Source organism: Triturus cristatus, chromosome 12 (genome assembly GCF_964204655.1).
Source record: "Triturus cristatus chromosome 12, aTriCri1.1, whole genome shotgun sequence".
NCBI classification, from domain to species: domain Eukaryota; kingdom Metazoa; phylum Chordata; class Amphibia; order Caudata; family Salamandridae; genus Triturus; species Triturus cristatus.
This window is the reverse complement of record NC_140595.1, coordinates 330,744,348-330,769,014: the sequence shown is the minus strand read 5'-3', so window position 1 is coordinate 330,769,014 and position 24,667 is coordinate 330,744,348. Positions and strand designations below refer to the sequence as shown.

Below are 24,667 nucleotides of genomic sequence, written 5' to 3'. Positions count from 1 at the left end.
AAAAACCTTTTTAGGTTTGCAAGGGATTCTGGGTAAGAGACCCTGGTGGGAGGCAGTCAAGTCACCCCATCCAGGATTCCCCTGGGTGTCTAGTTTTCAAAAATGTATAGGTTTGCTAGGTTTCACTAGGTGCCGGCAGAGCTAAGGTTAAAAAACTACAGCTAGGCACTTTGCCAAAAAAGGGTCATGTTTCCCTGCGAAATTGAGGTGTGACCACGTTGCGTTTTTTGCCGTTTCCTGTCACGGACACTAGGCCGACCCACACAAGTGAGGTACCATTTTTCTCGTAAGACTTTGGGGAACGTGGTGTGGATGGAAATTTGCGGATCCACGCAGATTCCAGAACTTTCCACCACAGAAATGTGGGGAAAATGTGTTTATTTGTCAATTTTTATGTTTGCAATGGATTCTGGGTAACAGAACCTGGTGGGAGGCAGTCAAGTCACCCCATCCTGGATTCCCCTGGGTATCTAGGTTTGAAAAATGTATAGGTTTGCTAGGTTTCCCTAGGTGCCGGCAGAGCTAGTGTTTAAAAACTACAGCTAGACACTTCGCAAACAAAGTGTAAATTTTCATTGTGAAAATGTGGTGTGTTCACGTTGGGTTTTGAGCCATTTCCTGTCGTGGGTACTATGCCCACCGACACAAGTGAGGTACCATTTTTATCAGGAGACTTAGGGTAGTTCAGATTTGTAAAGCAACTGTTATTACATATTGATTTTTGATGCATTTCTCCCTTTCAAATGAAAGACATTGTTTAAAAAAAAATCATTTTGAAAAATGACCAATAATTCTCATGCTAGTATGAGTATTCCCAATTTCGAAAATGTGCAAATATGTACAGTTTCTAAACTCTATAATTTGTTCCCATTTCAGAAATACATAGGTGTCTTTCATGACGATTTTTCCATGTATACATTTTCCCACAATATTTGCTATATACCCGGAACATAATAAAAAAACATTACAAATTGCTGCTCAGTTTTTTACTCTGGGTTCGTTGGGTTCTTGGTGAACCTACAAGTCCCATATATCCCCACAACCAGGAAGGTCCAGCAAATGTAACGGTGTATTGCTTTCAAAGAGCTGTCATAATTAGAAGAAGTTAGAGGTGAAAACGTTGACACAAAAGGCTGTTTTTTTCAACTAATTTTTATTTTTTCCTATATTTAACTGTTAGTTTCTATAAAGAAAACTTGATGGATCTACACAAATAACCCCTGGCTGAATTCAGAATTTTGCCTACTTTTCTAAAATGTATAGCTTTCCAGGATCCATTATTGCATTCACACCCATTTCTACCATTAACTGGAAGGAGGTTGAAAGCACAAAAAATAGCAAAAATAGGCTATGTCCCAGGAAAATGCCAAAACTGTGTAAAAAATGTTGGTTTTCTGACAAAATTCTGTCATTCCCTAAAAGCTGGGGAAATGGTGATTTCAGCCCCATAAACCCTTTTTTGATACCATTTGCAGAGAAAAACCCAGACACTTTAATTTACAGCCCGTTTTTCCCATTTTTCACAAAAAAACAAAATTTAGCTGTATTTTGGCTAATTTCTGGGAACCCTCCAGGGGAATCCACAAACCCTGCGTACCTTTAGAATCCCCATGATGTTGGAAGAAAAGGACGCAAATTTGGTGCGGATACCTAATGTGGTCAAAAAGTTACAGGGACCTATGCGCGCTCTACCCCAAATAGATCAAAAAAGGCTTAGCACAGGGGGGGGGGGGGGGGGGGGGGGGGGGGAAGGCCTAGCAGCGAAGGGGTTAAACACGAGAAGTTTTTTGTACAGCACGCATCTTGAACTCACATATTTCAAGTTGGCAATAATAAAGATGAAAACGGAAGTGCCGACAGGCAAGAAAACACGAACAGGAGTGGGGGGTGGGGGAGGGTGAGAAGTCACGGACTGAGGGAGGGGCGGTGGGGTGGGGAGACAGGGATGAAAATAGTGTTAGGAGTAAAGGGGCCAATAGATGTGGAAGGATACAAATGATGAATGAGGAGGGACTAACAAGCCTCAAACCAATCTGAAGGCAGCATTTAAGACAAAAGCCAATGGGCAGCGAGTGGGCGGAGCTTCCATGAAGTTTTCACACTACAGTATATACTGCATGCCTTGCAAAGCGATGGCAGCGCATTTGCGCTGCAACGCTAGGCAAGACCTAAAAACAAAATAGTGTCAGGAGTAAAGGGGCCAATAGCCGTGGAAGGATAAAATGATGAATGAGGAGGGACTAACAAGCCTCAAACCAATCAGAAGGCAGCATTTAAGACAAAACCCAATGGGCAGAGAGTGGGCGGAGCTTCCACGAGCTTCCACACTACAGTATATATTGCATGCCTCGCAAAACAATGGCAGCGCATTTGCACTGCAACGCTAGGCGAGACCTAATGATCTAGTGGCTGCCTTAAAAAGTGTGAATCAGTGCAAAATTGGTATGGCAAAGCACTATAAAACCAGTCAATGAGGCAAAAAATAGATGGGAAGCAGACCAGTAGGTGCTACTAACAGAGATGCACCAGAATAACGATACTAAGGCCTTTTGGAAACTAGTTGAGGTGCGCTCCAGTGTCATTGGTGACCATCTTGAGGCTGTGGTACCACCAGAAAGGTGGGTAGACCTTTTTAGTAGTCTTTTTAATGAATGGGATTCAGCAGTAAGTCGTAATATGGAACAGGACAGGGGCTCCAAAGCAGAATTTTCTGCCACAAATTGCTTGTAGAGAGCAAATGGTAAGAAAGGATGTGATTTTTTTACAATGGACGAAACAGCCAAAGCTCTTAGCCTCATGAAGAGAGAAAAAGCTCTGTCATGTCCTTCAGGATAGCCCTGTCAAGTATACTCCATTTTACATACAACATCCCATCCACACGGCTATAACGATTCCAAACAGGTGACCATTTACCTAATTGCTTTCTCCTGTCTCTTCAACACCAGGCTGTTAGTCTTCTATCAGAATCCCTCTACCTGACGTATATAAACATGTCCCCAGGCACGGCAAATTTATTCTATATAAGGGTCACCACTTTTTTTCATCCTTGGCCAACAGCCTGCTGTGCATGATCACACTTGTTTAGAAAAGCATCGGTGATTGTTTTCAAAACATTTATGATTGTTTTTAAACATCCATGGTTGTTTTAAAAACATATTGATTCTATAAAAAACCCTGGAGCGACCACTTAAGTATAAAAGACCCTCACTCCCCCCTACAAATTAGGGGAGAATTCCTTCCAAGATGAGACTGGAGTCCTGCATGCCGAATCTCTGACAAGCAGCAGGTTGTCATTCTCGTTCTGAACCATCAGGTCAGGGGGCTGGTTCATCCCTAGGGGTTTCTTGGCTGCCCATACATACACCTACACATCCAGGTTAGGCTAGGTACATTTTAGCAAATCACTTAGGGCGCACAATTTAGGAATATGCAAGTGCTACTGTTTTTATCTGGACTGTTTCTGTTCATCCTATTAGCACTAAGGTAGAAATGTATCTACTATTCACAATATTGATACTAGCAATCTCTTTTGTATGCTTCTGTCTCCTGATTGTTGCAGCACATATGTTTTACACCAGGCTGTTGCTGTACCAATAAATTCTTATTGAAAAGTCGTAATTGCCATCCTGCGTGTTTTCTGAGAGCAAGCAAGCACCAGTGTCTGAGCAAAACGTACAGTACTGTTTTCCATGATCCCCGAGGAATTAGGGTTGCCATGTTCAGTGGTTGCCAGAGAATACCTACTCCACTGTAGAATACAGGCGGTGGTAGTGGCACTGTAGATCTAGGAGGTCTAATGGCTGACATATCCTATGGGGGTGTCCGGAAGCGGTTGGGACACCAAACCCTCAGTTTAGGTCATCCAAAATGCGCAGATCCTGGAGGACTCCTAGGAACTACACGACAGCTCCTGGGATGCAGGGTATTCACTGCAACTTGTTTGTTTCGCAGTCTGAAGTTTGGGTGCCTTATTTAAACACCCTTAGTAATGACATCATGAGAGACAAGGCTATCCCCTCTACTTGGAAAGGGACAACTATAATCCTGATAAATAAAAAGGGGAACAGGGACGCACCAGCGAACTATAGGCCTATAAGCCTAATAGACAACAGTCAGAAATTATCATGTAGGGAAATCCTGGCTAGACTGCAATTTTGTATAAATGATAATAACATCTTTGTAGACACACAGGCGGGCTTCCAGAGCAGGGTCAGCACCCCCGATTAGGTCCTTCAGTTTAAAGCACTGTGTTGGAAATAGGTCACCTTGAAACATGATCATCTCTACAAAGCCTTTAATGACCTGCGAGAGGCATTTGCCCTTTTTCCATGGGACAACCTGTGGAGAGATCTAGAAGCCTACAAAATCCCTAGTGACCTCTCATGGATATTGAGAATCCTACATGAAGACTCGTTTGCAAAAGTGAGGTGGAGTATGGGGGCATCTCACAGACAGGATACAATAAAATGGGGGGCCAGGCAGGGATGCTTGCTCACGCCAATATTGGTCTTCAATCTTTATTAGACTCCTTTGCAGCGTTTAGTGTGTCCAGAGGATTAGTGCTGAACCCGAGCAAATTTAAGTACCTGGAAATAAAACCACATTGATCTTTTTGAGGCAGGATAGCGATTGAGGGCTCCAAAATAAAGCAGGTTAAAACTTCAACTATCTGGGAGTCAGGCTGACTGATACTTTGACCTGGGGCTCCCAATTGGACAAAAGTAAAACCATTCTAAATAGTAGAACATTGGCAATTGGGATAAAGTTTGGAGGATCTGTGTCACCTGCCCTTAAGGTTTATAGGGCGATGGCCCTGCCAGCAGCCTCTGTTGGGGCTGAAATTTGGGGGTATGTTAATGCAACTGCATTAACAACAATAGAAAACACATTTATAAGGTATTTCTGTAAATTACCAACAAGTACTCCTTTATTCCTACTGACATTTGACCTGGCAATTAATAGCATACACCAGGTAGTAGCTTTATCACCACTGCTATATTGGGTACAGCTCTGGTCAATGATGGAGCTGTCCATCTATAAAGAATCACAAGTGGAATTAATCTCATGTGATAAAGAAGCTTGTACTCCGTGGCTGAAGTATGTAAAAAAATCTTTGTGAGAAGATTAAGATGGGGAGACTTTGGGGTTCACCTACTGAAATAACAAAATGAATTTTTTGGGACGTAAAGAAAAATTATTAGGAGACTAGGTTGAACAAGATATGGAATAAACATACAGGAAGGAGAGCATCAGGTAAATCTTCACTTCATAAATGTATCCCTAGATTTGAACCCTATATGGACAGGATCTTTCCACTTGCAGCTAAACGGCTGTATGTGCAATTTAGATGTGGTACATTCCAGCTACGATCTTTTACCATTAAGGGGATTAAAACAAGAAATTCTACAAAATTCTGCCCCAATTGCCCAAGCCAAGTACATACTGCCTCACAAGAAATGGATTATAGTTCGATACAGGAATCTGGTTGTGAAACATTACTGGGAGGCGTTAAGGATTCTAAGGTGTGACAATGGAACAACTTGTGTTTGCGGCCTCTTGGTATCTGAATTGGGCATGGAACATTAGAATTAGAGTGATGCTTACAAATGATCTGTGAACATTATATTGGAATCTAATGAAGATAGTTTTGGATTTCTGCCTATAGATATATGGGCCAGGTACTGAGGACGTAGCTGATCTAAAACTAAAGTACTAATAATACAATGCATTTTACTCAAAATCTCTGAAATTGTAATATTGAATGAGATTGATGATTAAAAAAAAGTCTTTTTCCCTGGTTTTTATCATATGTTTTAATAGATGTAATATACTTTTAACTGTTGAAACTGTGTATGTTTGTTATACTTTGATGGCTTGTCAAGCCAAAATAAACTAACTATATATACACAAATGCTATCCCAAGCCCCCAGATTGCAGGGAAATGCAGTCAATTTGATTCCCCCACTTTCCCATGCCCATTCTACTCCTGAAATTAATCATGGAACCCTTGGATACTGGAAGGACAGCACCAACCCGCCCTGGTCACCTACTCAAAACCACCAGGCTTCAGGGAAGGCAAAAAGACCTGGCGGATGAGAAGGTTTGCCGATGTGACCATATCCTCCATGACTATTCTAGCACAGCAGGTCCCATTAGAACAATCGCCTCCAAATCTTCTGAATGACACAGAGGTGTCGTACGGGTTGAGTTCTTGGCTAGGGACATCTGTGTTTTCATTTGCAGTGAAAGACCAACTCTGACCAGACATAGTGAGGGTCTTTACAAATTCAAGCTGATTAATTAATGTACCAAACTGGGGAGGGAATATTTTGAGGTCAGGCAGACTTTATATAACAAAGTTTTATACTGGCTAAGGGACAATTACCAGTGCCAGTCAATTATCATGCAAGCTATCCTGAATGTCTGTAGATAGTCCTCAGAGCTTAAGCCATGCGATTCCATCAAAATATTGTTGGCCTCTAGGGAGAACATAGATGGCTTGCTGACAATTGAAATACGAGATCTCTGTACCGCAGACCCTGGGATGGAGCTTTCTTTTTGCAGCATTAAAGGGAGACGTGGCCACTTCTGACTGAGGGAGGGTGTCAGTAGTAGGGAGATACAGTTGAGTGTTGTGGATTGACTGCAAACTATAGCTGCCCATAACACACCTATCTCGGTGCCCATCGTAGCTGCCCTTGAAGTCTCGATATGTCCGATGGCAGCAGTGGGAAATGTTGTCTTACCGGACAGGGAGGGATCCTTGGGCACCACACCGGAGCATGCAAGACCTGTGGGACAACCTCATATCTTCTCCTGGAATGTGGCTGGCTTATGTAGTAAGCTGGTCGATCCATTATAGGGCCACTTGATTGATTCATTCCATCTTTGCCTCTTCCGTGAGTGTTGGGCCCTAGAGCCGTTACACAGGTCTGGTTTTGCCACCTTTTCAGTAGACACTCTCCCTTCCACATCTGGCTGCCCCTCTGGGGGCCTCCTGATACAAGTCAAAATTACCCTCCACTGGGATATTGAGCAACTAAAAATAGAGTTGTTGGATGTGCTAGGGCTGTCTGTAAGGGCTAGTAACAGACCAGTTAATAATATCTACAACCTTTATAATCATAGTGTGGGCCTCAGTATCTCCTCTACCCTGACTATTCTGAATAATCATTTAAAGTCATTGCTAACAAACCTAAGCTCATACTTGGGGGTGATTTCAACACACCTTCGAACTGCTGTATTATAGAACGCCCGTAACCAAAGTAGAGGATGCAGCCTTGGCCGTCACCTAAAACACATTCTGCAGTGGTCACACACATTATCCTGTTTACCATTGCCCATAGGGTCCAGGCATGCAATGGCAGGCAAGACTCTGACCATACCAGGGCTCTTTTACGTTCTCCAGGGATCTAGCAAAAAGCAGAATTGATTATCTATTTTGATCTCTAGACCTGTGGAACTGGTTGGCAGACTTCTGTGTTACTAATAGGGAGGGCCACTGGACTCATGTGGCAGGAGAGGGCCAACGTATGCAGCAGGGTTGAGTAAATTATGCAACAAGAAAAATCTAATTATGCGACATAATGCTGCACATTTTGTAATAGTATTACTTCTTTATGTCATCATTTGTAAACGTGGTAACACTCTCTCGGAATTGGTTGCACTTATTAGTACCAGTTTAATATCCAAATATAGCAATAAGCCACAGAAAGGTGTGCAAAGAGCCTTCAATTGCGTGGAAAATGTTCATCACATTTTGAGTAACTTTTGATCCATTTTATATAGAAACAATCTGCAGATTTTAACAACAAAAAACATTATGTGGCAGATGATGGATTGTGTGTCAAATGTGGCAAATCTATAGCTGTGCAAAAATTGCTGTGGAATTGAATAATTCTAGCGGCCATGCTAAAAGTCAGAGAGCAATCATAATCCACTCCACCTTACCCTTAAAGAAGGGTTGTTTGAGATTCTTCACCAGGTTGTGCTACCAGGGTATGTAAATGTTGAAACCTCCAGGAGGGCTCTCAAGTGGGCAAAAATCAACTAGTGCCCTAGGCAGCTTACCCATACTTATAACCTATTTGATAAAGTGCTTTCTCCCTATGAGGATGCCAACATGGGCGATATTCCCATTTCTACCATCTATGGCCAAATTTGTGGCTCTTTAAGTTACCTCTTTGAGGTGGAGGTGGGTGCTGGCATACAAAAAAGAGATATCTCTAAGTCCACCCCATGGTTTTCCAAAGGCTGCAGACAGCCTAAAAAAAAATGCTAACTTCCATTAGATCTTTATGCTCTTTGCAGATTTGTGAGGCAAGGAGTTTGTACAAAAAGGTGTTGGAGACCAGCGAAAAGTGCTGGGATGAGTAATATTGGCTAGATTTGCTAGAATCCTCCAAAAGGAAGGATTTATTTTCCCCTTTGGCACATAATTATCCATGGTAGTTTGGAAGCCCGAACCACAGCTGTGCACCTTATTCAACCGCAGACCTGGGTCCAACACTTTATTCAACCGCAGACCTGGGTCCAACACTTTGCCAATCTGTATTCTACATCTCCACTAGCTCAGTGGCCTTCTAGCACTGATTTGTACTTGCAGGTTAATGTAGACTCTGTGGAGTCAGATTCTATCACTATTTCTTCAGATGACACCAAGGAAGCAATCATGTCCCTGAAACCCAGGAAAGCACCGGGATTAGATCTTATCGCGGCTACTGGTACCACTCTGAGATCAAGAGTTGAGCCCCTTATATTAACATCCTGTCTTACTCCATTATGACAGGTGCTCTACTCCTTGATTCATGGAGAAGAGCTGATCCGACCAAAGTAATTATAGGCCATTTAGCCTTATTGACATCTTACAGAAGGTGTTTTGCTGCCAGTTTTTGACCAAACTCCAGGCGCGGGCCCCCAACTTTGCTGTCCTATCCCCTTTCCAGGTTGGGTTCAGATCTAAGGTGTGAACAGTGGACCACATATTCAGATTCTTGTTGATACTCTGGAAATATATCAAATAGATCAGGATCCTGAAGGACCATCTCTAAGTTGCCTTCATTGACCTGAGAGCAGCTTTCGATCTGGTCCCTACAGCTCGCCTTTGTGACTCCCCCAGGTCAATGGGGGTCCCACCCACTTTGGTAGAGATCTTGGTGAGGCTGCATGAGAACAACTATGGCCAAGTGCTATGGGGGAAGGACATGGTGTTAAAGGAGAGGATTAACATTATACAGGGGGTGCGACATACCTGCTTCCTTGCATCAAGGCTGTTCTTCCTGTACATTAATGATGCATTTAACTACCTTCATGATTGTATCAATGACACCCCTTAACTTGGTGGTGCTTCAATTCCTGGTGTGCTGTTTGCCGATGATATGCTTATCTCAAGAATCCTTGTTGGGATTCAGAATCTCAAACAAATTTCATGGCTTCTGTAAAAACAGGGGGCTTGAGATCAAGGTCAAGAAAACCAAATGAGTGAATGAATGCAAGGTATTTATATAGCACAAACCATTACTTAGAAATGAGTGTCCCAGTGCTACCAACAAAGAGATAAAAAGAGGAGTGAGTGAGATAAGATATAATAAGCTTAACAGCTAGGTTTTTATAGATTTGCAGAAGACCGATTCAGTTTCTGTGCTTCTGAGTTGAAAGGGGAGGCAGTTTCAGATTTTGGCAATGCATACTAAAAAAGAGGTGAGAACCGCTGAGACGGGCCGGACTGGAATGTAAATTTATGCTGGGCTGGTATTCAGTGATTCTATTGTTCGGATAACTGGGACCAATGTTATACAGGGCCCTGTGTGCTATAGTCAGTGTTTTAAAGATGATCCTTTTTATTGACTGAGAGCCAGTGCAGTTGGGTAAGGTATGGTGATGTGGGGGTACCGTTTCACAAATAATTAAAACAGAGGTGTGCTGCTGTGTTTTGGACCGCTTGTAGTCGCCGGATAAATATGCAGGTAAACCAGGGTACAAAGCATTTATGTAGTCCAGCCGAGAGGGGATCGTAGCTCAAACTACGGTTTTGTGGAACTCCCATGGAAGGAAGGGGGAGGAATTTCCTGACAGCCTTAAGGATCCACATGCAATTTCTAGTAACTGAGTGGAACTGGGTCTTAAAAGATAGGTCAATATTGAAGATGACTCCCAGGTTTCTAGCTGCCGGGGTGGGGTTGGGGGGTCATCTTTCGGCCAGGCACCATCCCAACATGGATACGGGTTAGGCCCTAATAATATGATTTCTGTTTTATCCGGGTTGTATTGCAGACGCTAACGACACATAGATTCTTCCGTAGAATCTCAACATTGAGGACTGTGGCACTGTGGTACTGAGGAAGTCAATAATTTTATTTCCTTGGTATTAGGTTCAGCAGCTCTATGTCATGGTCTTCTCACATTGAAAAGTCCAGGGCTAACTTACTACGTAAATCAGCCTCTATTGGAAGGATGCACAGGGATTCCACCCAGAGGGCAGTAGCCCCAGCAGTGGAGGTCTACAAAGTCACTGTCCAATCAGCTGCACTCTATGAAGCCAAGGTTTGGGGTACAGATCATTTGGATATCCTCACAGTTAAAGAAAAACATTTTATAAGGTCCATACTAACCCTTCCTCAATCTACGCCACTCATCACCCTGTACTTTGACTTAGCTTTAAAGCGGATCGGTGACTTGGCTGTTCTGAGACCTTTGGTATATTGGGATAGGATATGGTCACGCCCAGAGCTTAATCCATACAGGCAAGGTCTTCAAGAACTAATCCGCCTGGAAAAGGAAACAACTGTTTCTTGGCTATCTCATATTAAAAAATAGCACTTTACCTTGGGGCTAGAAGTCTTGTGGACAAATCCCTCTGCCAACAATTCTTCAAAAAATGTTCATATAAAGAAAGTATGCTGGGGTTTATAACAAGACAATGTATGTGGAAAGCAGATAATGACAGCCTTACTGCAAGGTCTTGGTCTACAAAACCCACACCTCAGTTTGAATCTTACCTTGATGAGGTCACTCTACAATGGGCCAAAACACTTTTTTATTACATTTAGGGTTCGCACATTAGCAGTGAACAGTTACACACATATATGGGACACAATTGCTTGTCGCTCACCTCAGGGCTCATCTTGTTCCATCTGTCTGGATAGGGTGGAAACCGTAGAACATGTTTTGCTTTGCTGGCCACTGTACTCTTCAGCAAGAGCAACAAGGTTGAAACCCTATTGCCAGAGTCTGGGGTTCCAGCACTATTTACCTTGAGCTCAGATACAAGCAGATTAACAGTTTTCTGTGTAAGTAGATTTTTACTGGCAGTGGGTGTGACTAGACAACTATTCGGTCCCCCACTATAACTCTAGAGTTTTGCACCTCTGCCCAACTGGTGATGGGAGCAACCAGAAAGCAACTCGGCGTCCCGTCCTGGTACTAGTGAATTTGGACTTTACGTAACTTGGACAACCTGTGGGATCATGTAAGGCATGTATGTGTATTTGAGTTCTGATATGTGAGCCACTGTCATTACTCCTTGGTATATGTAAGTTATGCAATGATATTTTAGATATTATTTATGATTTATTAGTTTTTATTCTGTACATTAATGAGTTCATTAATGAATTTTACTGGTGTGCTTCTATTTTAATGTTCTATTTGTTTATATGGTCTATGATTTAATCCAAAAATAACTATTTCTCTGATGAGAATTAACTGTACCTTTAGGCATGGTGGACCACTTTAGGTGTTTGTCTATGATGTGTGCTTGTGTAGTCTTCTTTGTGTAATTAAGCCAATAGTAGGTCCTGTATGAACATTTTTATATAAGTTCGCTGTCCTGTTTTTGCCAAGTTAATGTATTATGTTTTAACTTGTTTTGATTATGTTACTTTAATGGCCTATGGCTGAAATGAACCATTTCTACTACTGGATATTTGTATATTCTGTTTGTGATAAATAACTCACCCTACGTATTGCTCATTTGTAATGATTAGTTATGTCTGTTTCAAGAGTGAAGGGGAATTCGTCAAATACGAACATCCAATCCTTTATTTTAAACAAAAAGAAGAGACAAACAATGGACAGTAACAGAGATTCCCAAGGCCCTCACCTTCCAAGGGGCCCTACAGGAAAGTGAATTTTCTATCATTTCTACCTTGTTCCCTATCCTAACGTCTCTCCTTTTCTACCAATGTCCACCTCTGATCAATCTAGGCAGTTCATACTGCAAAGTCAGTGGGTCCTAGGCACAAGCAAGCATTTTACAGAATTGTGAAATAAATAACCAGCTATTATACGACTGTCTTGTCTTACACATGGATGGTTTGGCAGGCGATATAGAGACCTTATGAAATACAATGTGTACAATTTCAAGAAACACACAATAAAGAGCGATTCGCGAAAAAAGTGACTATAAAACGTATGCCTCTGATCTGCAAGAGCTCTCCACCCTCTTGGAGTAGGGGGTTAGCTCTCCCACAAACTTTGAGATGGGTCTGAAGTTAAACCACTAATGCTTCCTGGAGGAGAGAAAGTATTTCTTCCCTTTCAAGTACTCCCAACCAATAAAGATGAACCATTTTTAATCCGGACAACATGAAAAGGTACGGCCATGTGCAACAGCCTCTGTTAAGGTGCTTGCACACACAATGCACTCAGCCTGGCGAGCATACAAATGAGCCATCAAAGAGGATAGATCACGCTGCAAAGCTTTTAGACACCACTGCAAAGCCGGGCCTTTTTAGACAAGTCGTCATCTGTCATTCATAAATATTTCACTCGCATCTCATACCGAATTCCATTACTGCCTCGCGCAGTGTAAATACGACCAGCCGCGCGCTGAGCAAACAGGGTCTGGATGCCTTTATTGAAGGCTTGAGAAATGGGAGCGAGAGCAGGGCCATGTCACCTGCGGCAGCGCTCTTCAGTAGAGAAAAAAAGGTGCAAAGAATGTCAGGTTTTATTCTGATCATTCGGAGATATTAAATTAAAGGTGCACTCAAAATGCTATTTTCGGAAGAGAAAAAGAAAAACATGCGCTTTTGCCTATTAGGCACCATCCATAACAATTATCCCAACACGACGCATTGTCTGACCAAGTTCATTAACTCTATATTTGGACTCAAGTGCCGCCCCGTTCACGACTCTGCACTATTAGGAACAAAACCAGCGGCTTCACGAAAATGTAATTTCTCTGCCTGAGTGGCACAGTATTGGATGCGCTATGAATGCAAAGTGAGAGGCGCATGTAATTGCTTTCTCTGTTATGACTCACTTGAGCATCGTTAGTTTTTTTAAATAATATTCTGCAGGAGTACGTGTGCCTTTCTAAAGTTCACTTGAAGACTCCAGTACAAGGTGTGAAATGCTCCGCACTTTTGATAAATTTGTCTGGGTGGCTGGATTGATGATACAATGGTGGCCTGAACTCTTTTTTGATTAGAGCAGTTGAGCTTCCCATCTTGCATTTCAGAATTAAAGATATACAGAGAACATTGAAAAAAGTATTGACAAAGCAAATAAGTTTAGGATTTTTTTTTGTTTAACTAAAAATGCTGCTTCATTTATTGTATGTGTCATTGTGGGGCGTGGCTTGGGGGCACATGTGAGAATGAATCAAAGGGTGCATGGAAGAGTGACTGTATTGGTGAATGACTGGCCGGGTGACTTAGGATGGCATTACATATTCTCATATCACATTTGCATTGGTGATCTATCAAAATGGCCATTATTTAGGAAAATTGATATGAGTTGTTTTGATTATTCAATAGTGTAACGATCAGCTCTAGGAAACAACGGCAAAGTAGAATGTTAAATGTAGGGACTACGCTGCATTAAATTACCAATTGGCCAAACCATGTCTTGTTGTGGGTCTTGTATCTGGGGGCACTCTTAACTCATTGACAAAGAAAGAGATCAGTCCTCCCAGACAGAACACATACTTCATTAACAAATTCTTGGAATTCTTCACCACCTCATGCATCCACCATGCCCACACCACCCTCCTAGGTGTCTTCAACCTTTCAAGTAACTCAAGCAAAAGACAAGCAAGAGAAACCTTCCTCATACTCATTAGCACACACACACACACACAATATTGTACACCATATCACTCAACCAACACTTTCCAAAGGCCAAATACTCAACCTTGTCTTCTTGACATCACTAAGCACCCAGAGCAAAAATCCAGTACCTATGGACTGGTCCAACCATTAAGATATCCCAACCACTCTGCTATTGTTTAACCGACACAGTGAGGTCAGGCTAAAAGCGAAAAACAAACCCTCCAGATCCTTGAACGATTTCCCCAATCACTACTTAATGCACAAATTCAAATTAATCTCTTACCCAGCCACTATGACATCCAACATCAATACTTCTAACCAGTTTAAACATTTTCTTGGAAAATCAGGTGAACAGTCATGCTCCAAAAAAATCATGTTAGTGCATGTAAAACTCTTCGGCACACCCTCTTAAGACCTGTCCGACAACAAATGCTCCATCTGCAGGAAGAAACAATGGAAAAAAATTAGAAACCCCAGTGACCTTATTTTACTGAAATACTTCAGTGCAAAACACAAAAACTCATCACATCAGCCAAATCTAAGTACTATACCAACACCATCAATGAAGCTACCATCAGAAACAGAATGATTGCAAGACCATCAAATCTGGCATCAACCCCCAGCCTGGCCCTCCCAGCCCACACTTCACTGACAAATGCAAGGCTGTCAACCTCAGCTTTAGTGAAAACATACAAAATATCACACATTACATTGATGACAACAACAAGCTTGCTTCTTCTCCTCTGACACCCACCCCTCCAAACTGCATCACACAATGGTAATCCTTCAAACTGCTGTCCCCAGTAGACCTTGCCAACATACTCCACTCCTTAAAAATCACCTCTATTGAGATGTCTTACTCTTCCCCCTTTATCAAATTCCTCTTCGGAGAAGCTCTCTGACCAGACGTCTTCCAAGAAAGTCTCAAAGCAGACTACAATCTTCCACTCCTGAAGAAACCTAAACAAGTTAATGATGGCCTCCTCAATCACCGTCCAATCATCCACCTATCCTTCATCAGCAACTCCTGCATGACTACCAATCCTGACTGTGATCAAATTGCAGCAGGGAAGGCAGTCAGCTAGATTACAAATTACAGATACTTGGCCCTTTTGACCCCTTATAACGGTGACCCTGCCTCCTCGTATTGTTTGATTTCTCAGCCCCTTTTACACCATTAGCCATCCCATCCTTATCCTGAAGTCTCCAATGGGACTTATGGACGCGACACCATCAGACTAGAGTTAAATTGAGCAAAAGGAAAAAACAAAGCAAAAGGCCTTCTTCTTGTATGCACCCAGGATCTGGAATGACAATAGTATGTTCCTCAGACCCCTCCAAACCCTACTCTAATTCAATAAAGAACTGAAGACACATTCCTTAAAGGACACTACATAACTACACCACTCTCAAAAGCAAGGTTTCCCTCCAGTCATGATTGTCTGTATCATTGCCTTTGATACTATAGAAGCTCTGCTTTTTTAGGCTAGGTGTGTGCTCCACAAATAGTGCATGCATACATACATGTACATACATACTAAGATGTGGGTGAATTTATTTTCTTTGATTCCAAAGCAAAGATTAACAGAGTCAGTATCAGGGTAGTCAATTGCATGACTTTTTGAGAAATATACTGCAGAGGTGCCAGAACAATGATGACACTTGCTTAAAAACTCACACTGCCGTAGGTGGATCTTGTCTGCTTCTGAGATTGCGAGCTTTCACTGAAGCTCTGCACCACCCTTCTCATCTACCGCCTATACTGATTCTGCACAGCGGAATGATTTGCAGCAAAGAGACATCGCAGGTCTATGAAAAATCAAATGAAGACAGACTACATTGCAAACTCCAGCAAAGGGGCCATGACAGTGTGGCAGCTGGTTGTATCGTAGAGCCTTCAGTTAGCCTGACTGTCATTGGAAACAGCCAATACCAGGTCCGAAACTGATCTCTCTCCTGTGAAATACTATTCCTTAGTTTAGAGCGCCCCCTAGAGCAAGTCGTAGAAACGACTTGCGTTGTAATCATTAGCATTGTAATCGCATGCTTTGTACCGCATGTGATGTAAACGCTCCTTCCCCATTTCACGTAGATGTCAATTTCTGCAGTTCAATTATAACATTAAATCAGCATTTACAAAAAAGGGCATTTATGTTCTTAAAGGGATAGGAAAGAATCAAGAAAATATTGAGGCCTAGGGTGAAAGAACAATAGAAATAGGATATGTACGCAAAAATAAGCAGCATTTTCACTTTTTGCACGTTTAATAAAAGCTCATTTTCCCTAACCGCTATATTGGCACATTTTCTACTTTAACACACATTTCTATGTTATATAAATTGGTCTATGGCTATATCAAATAGAAGGTTAACATTTCCAGCTAGTATTATACCTAATCATCAAGTAGGGCAGATACTGTCTTGTTTGCGTCTATCCAAAATTATGTGTCAACATTTGTTAGGAATGGATGTTGGCAACATAAAAATGAACCAGTTTTTTAAATTTGGAAGTTAGCTATTTACTGTCCTTATCTTGAGTGGATTCAATGAACACGATATCAACCTTCTTTAGCTGGAGAGCATGTAACATTGTGGACCCAGGCAATCTGCATAAATCAGTCCTCATTGATAACAATTCTTCTTTTTGGAGGAGAATATGCTCTCTCAAGTTTGTGGTAGAAACGTAGTATATTTCCTCTTAACTAGATAAGGCTATAATGTGAAGTCTATCTTTTTTTTGCATAAAGAGCCTAGGTTGGACTTCCAGTGCATGACGGTAAATTAGGAACGTTTAAGCAGGCTTCACAAATTCCTCACATAACAACGTTTTCTCTGGTTGCTCGATCTTCTTCTAATAGACATATCTGCTTGCAGAATCTACCACCAGTGACACATCCACACCCGTCATTCACAACTTATGCTGCCTTAGGCCCACACCTGTTGCTAGTCCCTCCTCGGTCATTCATTCCAATAGCCAAAGAGAATGCTGATATGTTCAGTCCTAACTGCTGCCAATTCCCCTTTCGACTCTGCCAGTCTCTGGAATGTGTACCTTTTTTTCCTAAGAGGTGATACGAGTGTCACCTGTCTTAGAATATAAACATCATGCCCCCACCAGTGATGCCCTCAACTGAATTCCACTTCCAACTCCGTCAGTTGCCAGTACCTCAATCAGCTTGCAATGGTGACCCATGGTGTCCCTACCACTGAAACCTACATTTGTTGTTTCTTTCAGGCCAGCTCACAGCCAGTTTCTACTTCACCCTTTGCTACCTGGACCCATGCGTACAGCACAGGCACAAGTGCCACCTCCATTTCTGCCCACTACTGTTTCTCCGCTTACCTGTCCTGGAACTGTAAACAATCTTGTGGAAATCGCAAAAATTACCGTTAGCATAAGCTGAAGCCATTTTGTTTGTGGCATCCATTTTAGTTAGCCATGTGTTAGCCATGTGCTTCTTCTGTCCTCACTGTTGCCTGCTTTTCTATTTCACTTGAGTCATCAACTATAATTAACTCCTTCAGTACTGAGCTAGAGCACTGCGCATGCTCAGGAAGGCCTGTAGCTGCTAGAATGCACCTGTCTTAGAGTGTACTGTAAGGCTATTCCAACTGACATAAGCAGTAATATCTCCCCTCCCACTGCGTTGACCAAGCAATTTCTGTAGGTTCATGATAGTCAATAACTATTCTTGTGTATGCCTGTACCTCTCCTTTGAGTCTCCATGCTGACTATGCAACAAATAGGGTATAAAAGGCCCTTGGTTTCTGTATTCTATGGACTACCTCCTACAGTGGCCTGAGGGTACTGTATTGACGTAGTCTCACTCATATGGGGTAGATAAACTTATTTTCTTGATATTACAGTTTCCGTGCCAATCTCTTCTTTGTTCGTTTAAGAACCAGTTGACAGATAAGGGTGAACACCTGCACCGGTGGGCCCCTAAAAGGCTCATTTCCACAAATTGGCGCCCAACTTGCGGGGCTCATCGTAGACGCAGCTATCCAAGGGAGTGGTCTTGACGGAAGACAGGAATCTACTGAGGAGGTACCCTGCACGAGGAGACCCTTTGTCTTTGCAGACCAACGTGTTTTTCGGTTTTCCCGATCTGACCCTCCAGGTGTTGGCCGATCCCGACTGAGATCTCCCTTGTTGTAAAAAAAAATAATAATTCTAGAGACTTTAGGTCAACCCAGAGCTTGCCAGGTGGAGGTTGGAGACTTTGGTTTTTTACGGTTGCTTGAGCGACTGTCTTGTTTTGGATTTGCTTGGCCAAGATTCTGGTTTGATTTTGTTTATATATTGCAATATACAAAGGCAGGTAATGAGGAGATGCTTTGTCTCTAATTTTGATATATTTTGGATAAGTACTACTTTTCTTATAATATTATATTAAAATATTTTTGGCATGCCTGCTCCTAGCACATTTCGTAGAAAGTGTTGCTGTCTTGGAGGTACCAATATGGATTTAGAAAGTACTCAGCCGGCTCCCCTAGAGGGGACACTTAATAGGTTTATATATATTAAATACGGTATTTCTTCCATGATGTATAGTACACTGTGAAACGAATATACGAGAAAAAGACCTTATGATATTGATAACATGGAACAGTCTTTAGGCTGTTTGCTTGTCTTGGTGCAGTCTCTTGACTGCTTTTCAGAGCTCCTTTGTTTGTAAATATGATGTACAAATGGTTTGGTTTGAGTACAGTCTGTGGGCTGCCTCTTGTTTTTGTCCTGGTGTTGATTTGTGGTTTGATTGTGTGTTTGAGTGTCTCTGAGGACTGTTAACTGACACCGGTGGTGATGCTTGTGAAGTACTTGTTTGAGTGAGTAGCGACTGTGCTCTTTGTGTAAGGGTGGCTTGCCTTTGCAGTCTGTGTTGTGTGTTATGAGTGTGTGGTCCCCTTCTTGAATATGTCTGGAATTAGCTCAATTTTGTTTGTTGTCGTCATTGTGTTCTGCAGATGCCATTGGAAGAATGACACTTTAAATTTCAAAGAATGAATTATATAAAATATGTTAACACCCCCACGATACTTTAGAAAGTAAAAGCAGTAACTAAGTATAGATTTGTGAACGTTCACTTATTATATTGCCACAATGGTAAATATTTAGAATTAAAAGTCATAGAAACAAAAACGAATTTGTGTGTTTTACACAACTAGGACTCAATACAAAATGTTACAGCATTATCATTAGATACATTATATTAAATATTAAAAGGCATTCACATTATCTGAGTAATTGGTTGCTGCTAAAATAAAAGCGTCCTCCTTTTACCACATTGCAAAATGATAGATTTTGACTGACTTGGAATGCCTGGGTTTTAAATAGAATGAACCGTGCTCATTCCATGCACCAGAAAGAGAGCTTTTAACAGCTGCTCAAAGTTGTCTGTCCGAAGGAAGCTGTCTGTCCGAGCAGACGGATGTAATGAATGGTTTATCAACTTTTTGGGGTTTCTATGAGGACATTAGAATACAGCAAGGCCTTTTTCTCCTGAAAAAGCGTAGAAGTAAACGCCTGCTGGTCGTAAAACACAGCTGAGCAAATAACACATGGCTATGCCCGGGCACAAGCTACAAATATATGCTGTGGCAACTAGGGTTTAAGCTAGTACAGAAAGTCCGAAAAACATGTGCATTAAAGACTACTAATTTTGAAAGTTAAAAATACAGCTTCATTATTGTGGATAAAAGAGAAAGGATAAAAGTAAGGATTTTCTTTCTTGTTGCTTTCCTAAAAAGCACATATGTGTTTCTGATGGTATTATTGCTTTTTAAAAGACACAGTGAAACACATTTTCTGTGTTTCAGTAAAGCATCTGTGCTTAGTTTCAAAGGAAATTCTGTAAGTGTTATAATGCATTTAAAGACAAAAGGAAAGGAATAAGGCTTGCTTTTCATATGTAGAAATCACAAAAAGGGTTAGTGATCATTATTCAAAAACTGACTACATGTAAAAAATTATTAAAAGTTATTGCACTAAAATTGTTTTTGCATTATCATGATCTTTATAATGTCTAATAACATTACTGAGAACATTTTATAGTATTTAGCACTGTAGAAAATTACCCTGTGCAAAGTATATATTCAGATTTCAATGTGCACATTAAGATTTCTCTCTCCAACTGGTTAAAATATGTTGTTGCACCACATTAAAAGGTTGAATATTAGTTAATCTAACAACACCAATATTACTGTCTCTTAGTGACAAACTTAAAATATAGTATGGCCTAATGGCTGCAGTGTCAAATACAAAGGCTATTAAAAGTCATGCAAAGAGTAGCTTTCGAGACATGTGAATTACATTGCGCGCCTTAATGCACAATAGTTCTGGGCGCATTATGGCATTCTGAAAGCTGAAATTTTGAGCAAGTTCTTTAGGTACTAGAAAAGCACAGTGCACAAGAATAAAAAATAATAAGACAGCAAAAGTTGTATCCTACCTTTTAAAAATATCAGTACATAGGCACGGAGCAGGGATACCTTCAGTCATGCGGAGAGTTACTTTGAACTGTGATGGCCACATTGGGATAGCCTTGCTCAGACAGGGGACAACAGGTTCAAGGGTCAGAAGCCAAGTTCTGTATTTAGAACTGACCAGCACTACTGAACGTAAAATGTCCATGCAGGGAGTCATGGAGCATTTTTTTTTAAATGTGGTTAGCCACTGTGACAGTGTGTGATTTCTATATTACACAATGAAAGCATCACAGCGCTTCTCAATGTGTACATGCACATATATAATTGTGTAAATGCAAGTTGTACATTTAGTCTATAACCCTTGTAGTGATAATACAAATAAATAAATAAACAGGGCTGTATTTGATTGAACGGGGAACATATTCCTTTTCAGCAGATTTGCTTCTATTTTTGTCTACAGCAAAAAACACATGTTAAGCTAACGCACACTTCAGTGCCACTTGTTCTAAATAGGAAAAACATAGATATAATACCTGCTTGTAATGTTGAAGAGTAGTTTAACAAATTAATTTCTTTGTATTAATTTAATTTCTTGATTCTAACATTGCAGGATAAAACACTACAGGTATAGTAAACTTTGCTCTAATGAATGTCTGAGCCTATAAAGTGCCTAGGAAAATTAGGGTCAAATTAATTCTCAATTCATGTTAATATTTAGGATATCGTCATTAGTAATTTAACTACATTTAAGAAATGGAAGACTTTACTTAGTTGTTTCAATGAACTTATGGCCTTGATTAAGCCTTCCTGGAACAAGATTGGACACCACAGATCTGTTTTAGGTAACATTAGCTAAAGGAAATATTGCATATTCTTTTATGAGCAGATAGGGATAGGGCCAGATAAAAAGGCCATGAAATAAAGGTTGCATTAATGCGCTATTATGTTACACAGCTCAATAAGCTACAGGAATTGGTAGTTGGTGATTGGATTAATGTTTTCTAGTTAGCTCCTACAAGTCTGTCCTTGCCCAGCTGCCAAAAGGGGTGTGTATTGTCGACAGGAGGTCACCTGCTTAGGTGACCTACTGTCGAAGGGGGATAGGAGACTAGCTCCTGGACAAATTAAGGGTAAGCAAAATTAAGTAACATTGTCCTTTTTCTTGGTTTTTGTGCCTATTATGTGTATTATTGTGAGCTATTCTGCGTGGAAAGAATGCAGGGCAGCTTGTTGTTGTGTTCTCTCTCTTTCTCTCTCTCTCTTTTTTGAGCCTGTCTAAGCTGTCTAGGAGCGGCTATGAAACAATTGGTCGGTCTCACTTTAGTCATTCATTTCACAAGATACTGTGAATATGTTTTTGAATAAATAGAGACAAAGCACCTCACCAGAGCACGTCTAACTGGCTATTAAGTAATACTGTTTGAACAAATTGTTAGAATTAACAAAATAAATAAATAAATATGCCATGTTACTCCCCCTCCTATCTGCAAACTGATGTTATATGGAATTAGATAAGAATGAAAGGATGGGTAAAATAGACTGATGTTCCCTTATTTGACCTTTAAGGGGAACTATATGTGGGTAGTTTTTGTTCTAAAATTCCCAGGTGGCCACACCTTTATTGTTTATGTTATTTCAGCACTGCACAAAGTCGCAGAGGCATCATGAGCCCTTTATCAGTTAGTCCGTGTAATTGAGCTGACACCCCTTATTAAAGCCGGCCAATAGGTTTTTCCCCTGACTATGATATTACATGGCCCAGATCATGAAAAGTATGATACATGTGTCACAATGCTAGGAAAGAAGCCCATATGCTCTTAGCACACATATTTAAGAACAAAATGTTCTTTGCTTGTTTTCTTGCCTGCAACAAACAAGTTCTGCTGGAAAATTCATGTACCTACTAGGTTGTTTAATTGATCAGTTATTCATGTAATATGGATCTCTGTTACATTCAGAATTTTAGAGTTTCCTGCTACACCTATAATATGAGAGCATGGTCATAAAGCGCAAAACATGGTTGTTCTTACGTAAGGAAAATAATTCTAGAAGTGTCCACAGTCCTGTACAGTAGTGAAACAAAATCACAAGTAGAAGTGTTGTGAACTATATGATTTATGGAACACAAGCTTGCTAACACAAGAAACACCAAAGAATAGTTGCTTTGAAATTCCTTTTTTTTTTTAGGTTCCTCAGATGAATAATATAGGAATACACTAAGGATTCAGAGTATGTTTAGTAAATGAATGCAGACTTTACCGGTTGCTTGGGATTGGGAGAGAAAAATTAAGTTTATCCTTGCCAGTTCACTAAAAGTTTGTTTTTCTAATGGGTTCATAAGGGTGACGGTGCACTTTAAGACTGGATTATCGCCATATGAAGTAGTCCTTGGATGCCCAGTTAATGTGTGGGGCGTTCCAAGACCTAGGCACTTTTCTGAGATTGAATATCCTCTTTTGATTATTTGTATGCCTTGTCTAAGATCTCCGTTCTGTTCACCAACAGATATCTGCTGCCTTACAACCACTTCCAGAGGGGCCCGGACATCAGATCCAGCCTGGGGAGTCAGTGCCAGTCCAGCTTGAAGCCAAGGTGAAGGGAACCAGCACAGGTGTTGCTGGCAACTATACCAGCGGTGAAGGTGGAAGACCGGAAAAGCATGTACCCCTGCCACTGCCATACGACTCTTGGGCGAAAGACGGGGTCACAAATCAGAATGGAGCACTGATCATTCTCTTTGTTCCAGTTTTTTTTAATGCCTAGCTGAGAGAGGCACTGACCGATAACAAGAGCAAGGAGGTTTTGCCTGAGGTGACCCCCTCTGAAACAAGGGTTGCTTCGGATCGGTGCATCAGGCTTCTGAGTTCCGGTCCCCAACTGAAAGTGAGCCTGCACCTTTGTTTGTTCATGAAGAGGTGCCTGGGCATACTAGGTACAATCTGCGGCCCTGAAGAAAGAACAGTGCGCCAGCAGAGCAATAAAGGAGGTAGGAAAGGACCTGAGTCCAGGGTACAATTGTTGTGCCTCTGGTGCCGGTTAGATTAGAGTGGAGAATACTGGTGCACTGCCTGAGACACTGGACAGGATCGTTGAGGGTATTTGCCTTGGAGGGTGATTGCCCTATCCTGAAAGAGTCTTTTTCCCTTAAGCCTGGGCCGTGATTGTTTTTCTGGGTTGCAAGTTGTGCAGCTCCACCGTGGGAGAAGTGTACATTTGATGAACGATAGGAGCCTGCCTGTGAGGCTCAGACAGACACAGGGAGAAGACTCCCCTCTGGCTGGTTATACAGCGGCTTCAATTCCCCAAGTACGTTTTAGCAATGTACCCCTTTGGTTGTCCCATTTTTGAGGAGGAGCAGCCCTTTGCGGCTCCTAGTCCTAATTCCCATGGCCCAGTTTGGTCCTCCTTGTCCCCTAAAACAAACATTTTTTTCCAGAACTCACGGACATGGACTTGGACTGGTTGGTTTTGGACACTGATTTCCATCTGAGGCTGAAAGCTATTATCAGCCCTATATATATTTGTTGCGATCCTTTTTTTCCCCGCTGCCTTTGTATTTAATGCGACCCAATGCTCTGTTCCCTATGTATTTCTACTTATATTTCGCCAGTTAAACGTAATGTGCCGAAAGTAAATGCCCACCTAGCAATGGATCAGGATATTGATGAATTTATGAGGATAGATGTGCAGGATAACTTCCATGTTTCCATTAATTCATAGCGAATGTCTTCAGCTAATACTAAAAGGGCCATCTGTGGGAATCGCAGAAATTACCGTTAGCATAAGTTGAAGCCATTTTGTTTGTGGCATCCATTTTAGTTAGCCATGTGCTTCTTCCGTCCTCACTGTTGCCTGCTTTTCTATTTCACTTGAGTCATCAACTATAGTTAACTCCTTCAGGACTGAGCCAGAGCACTGTGCATGCTCAGAAAGGCCTGTAGCTGCTAGAATGCTCCTGTCTTAGAGTTGCTGTCAGGCTATTCCAACTGACATAAGCAGTAATATCTCCCCTCACACTATGTTGACTAAGCAATTTCTGTATGCCCATGTTAGTCAATAACTATTCTTGTGTATGCCTGTACCTCCCCTTTGAGTCTCCATGCTGACTATGCAACAAATAGGGTATAAAAGGCCCTTGGTTTCTGTATAATATGGACTACCTCCTACAGTGGCCTGAGGGTACTGTAT

The 24,667-nt window shown here is 41.4% G+C and overlaps 1 long non-coding RNA gene across 4 annotated transcripts in view; it reads right to left on the bottom strand.

The window, feature by feature from the left end:
• The window catches only part of LOC146775975 (uncharacterized), a 1,152,826-nt gene that overhangs the window by 285,129 nt on the left and 843,030 nt on the right, over positions 1-24,667 (bottom strand). Inside the window, exon 6 of one of the 4 annotated variants that reach the window (XR_014971952.1) lies at positions 14,335-14,489. The exons of the other annotated variants lie outside the window; for them this stretch is intronic. This is a non-coding gene — a long non-coding RNA (uncharacterized LOC146775975). The remainder of the gene's footprint in view (positions 1-14,334; positions 14,490-24,667) is intronic. 4 annotated transcript variants of the gene reach the window in all.